Source organism: Sapajus apella, unplaced genomic scaffold (genome assembly GCF_009761245.1).
Source record: "Sapajus apella isolate SASKATOON/1434 unplaced genomic scaffold, GSC_monkey_1.0 scaffold62, whole genome shotgun sequence".
Taxonomy (NCBI): Eukaryota; Metazoa; Chordata; class Mammalia; order Primates; family Cebidae; genus Sapajus; species Sapajus apella.
Window position 1 is genome coordinate 895,867 of NW_022437002.1, and position 1,984 is coordinate 897,850.

The window sequence follows — 1,984 nt, forward strand, 5'->3', positions numbered from 1 at the left end:
CGGGTGGGGTGATATGTTCCTATAGTCCTATCTACTGGGGAGGCTGAGGTGGGAGGATGCTTTGATCAGGGAAGGTCAAGACTCCAGAGAGCTGTGATCATGTAACTGCACTCCAGCCTGAGTAACAGCAAGGCCCTGTCTCAAAAAAGAAACAATTTCCAGTGTCTGCCTTTCTGGTATTGTACGATGTTCCAGGGGAATCTTGTATTTTCCCTGCCCCAGTTCCATTTTTTTCCAAGGAATTCTGGTTCTTTTTTATTGGAGACTGTTTCAAAATTATCGAGTATTTTTATTCATATATATTTTTTTGTGGCCTTGCTGAAACAAGGTCTCAAAAAATTGGATAAAGACTCAGAATTGTTCCTCTCCACGGAAATCTTTAGTAAAAGGCGAAAGTTTTTTGCGACCCGAAGAGAAACCATAGTACTATAGAGTTTTTTTAAAAGGCAATTCTTGAAATTACAATGGATTATTAAACTGGGATTTATTACCAGTGTGAATGCAGAATTATTTAGACTAATCAAAACATTTAACCACTACATTTTTTCCTCACCTTTCAAAATGCTACATGTGAGTGAATCCTCTGGAATTCCAGAGAGGGCCTCCACTTGACAATACTTCACCTAGGGTATGGCTCAATGCCCGTTGGTTTGCATCTTTCCACAATGTCTATGTTTAGCCTTGTAAGTAGAGAAAAAAATGTTAGAAGTTCTACCTAGAATGTTTGAAGTCCTGGTTCCACCTCCCAAGCTATTTTAGACGTTTGGAGCTTTCTCTACCTGTGAGAAAGTAAATGGTGTAATAAAGTTTTCTGCTGGGCGCAGTGGCTCACACCTATAATCCCAGAACATGTGAGAGGCTGAGGCGGGTGGATCACCTGAGGTCGGGAATTCCAGACCAGCCTGGCCGACATGGTAAAACGCTGTAATCCTAGCTGCTCGGGAGGCTGAAGCAGGAGAACTGCTTGAATCCAGGAGGCGGAGGTTGCAGTGAGCCAAGATCGCGCCATTGCACGCCAGCCTGGACGACAAGAATGAAATTCCGTGTCATAAATAAAAATTTTGTTCTTCATTATGGAGCAAACGTAGCCCTTGAATGTTGTTACCAAGTGGTAACGTTATTGCTTCATAATGAAAAACAAAAATTTTGGCCTTTATTTGTAAGGTGACTTGTTTTGTGGCCTGTGTGTCATGAATGTTCTGAAAATAAGCGGAATTAAAGGTGTCCCTAGGATTCAGATCTGATAAGTCCACTTGCAATCAATTTTTTCTGCCTTGGGAAGCAATGCCACTTTGTCATGAGCATCGCTCATCGCCAGTGGTTTCTGGGCAGCTGGTGCACCTCCTTACTGCTGAGAAGCCTTTGGAACTATGACGTTTAAACAGCTGCTGGGTTTGCACGTGACAAATGACAGCTGACGTACTGTGACGTAAGCCAGCCGTCTTTAGCGGGTGGAGGGAATTGCAGAAGGTCCCACGCCCTTTACGGCCCTTGGCTCTGGGTTTCCGGAACAGGCTCTGGAGCTCCTCCTGCGGGGGCCGGGCTTGGCGGCTGGAGGGCGCGCGAGCCGCGGGAGGACGGAGGAGGGCCGGCCTCTACCCAGCTATCATCAGGTTCCCTCCATGCTTCCGCACCCCATTGCAGCCTGGTTTTTGTACGCTTTCCTTCTGACAGCCGCTGTGACACCTGGACGAGCCGCGGCTCAACATGGTGTCCGCCATTGCCTCTGCGCGTGCGCGGAAGCGCCTGGTCCTCACCTGCGCAGGTGTTCCCTCACATGCGCAGGTTTCACACAACCCTGCTAAGCGGGCAGAGATGACATTCGTGTCATGTGTGGCTTATTGCTTTCCTCAGCCTCTTCGATAATGCTCAAACAGGAGGCTGGGTAAAGGTTGGAAAGCTGTTAGCCCAGCTGCGGGCTGTGGAGGCTGTTCATGTACTCGAATAAGTTGAGGTGCCTCTGAAGGACAGCTCCCGGAGGTAA

General features: G+C 47.6%; 1 non-coding gene across 1 annotated transcript; it reads right to left on the reverse strand.

Moving 5' to 3' along the window:
- Positions 1 to 311: 311 nt before the first annotated feature.
- On the reverse strand, positions 312 to 427 carry LOC116529668. The gene has a single exon (XR_004259596.1). It is a non-coding gene; the product is annotated as a U5 spliceosomal RNA (small nuclear RNA).
- Between the last annotated feature and the right edge of the window lie 1,557 nt (positions 428 to 1,984).